We start from the raw sequence: 370 nt of genomic DNA on the forward strand, positions 1-370 counted from the left end.
TAGGTCTGGGACAAAGGTTGGACTCGATGATCTGGAAGGTCTTCCAGCCTGAACTGTTCTGTGATTCTATGATCTGTATTTGCTGCCCTGAGCCAGTGAGGGATCGAGTGAAATGTGTGGATCATGTTTTGTTATTAGCTGTTTTGAACAGTAATCACTTTCTTATATCTGCTTATCTAACTAATTCTGCTAAGTTCATCAACAAATAAAAAAATGAAAGTATCTCTGTGCTTCTGTCAGATGGGGCCTATGCTCTTGATTTATAAGATGATGGAGGGATGGAACATCTCCCTGGGGAGGAAAGGCTGAAGGAGCTGGGGCTCTGCAGCTGGAGAAGAGGAGCCTGAGGGGCGACCTGAGAAATGGTTAT

At 44.3% G+C, this 370-nt stretch overlaps 1 protein-coding gene across 2 annotated transcripts in view; it reads left to right on the forward strand.

Moving 5' to 3' along the window:
• Positions 1-370, forward strand: part of PTTG1 (pituitary tumor-transforming 1) — a 3,637-nt gene that overhangs the window by 280 nt on the left and 2,987 nt on the right. The gene's annotated exons all lie outside the window — the stretch shown is intronic.

Source organism: Apaloderma vittatum, unplaced genomic scaffold (assembly GCF_000703405.1).
Source record: "Apaloderma vittatum isolate BGI_N311 unplaced genomic scaffold, ASM70340v1 scaffold19299, whole genome shotgun sequence".
Taxonomy (NCBI): Eukaryota; Metazoa; Chordata; class Aves; order Trogoniformes; family Trogonidae; genus Apaloderma; species Apaloderma vittatum.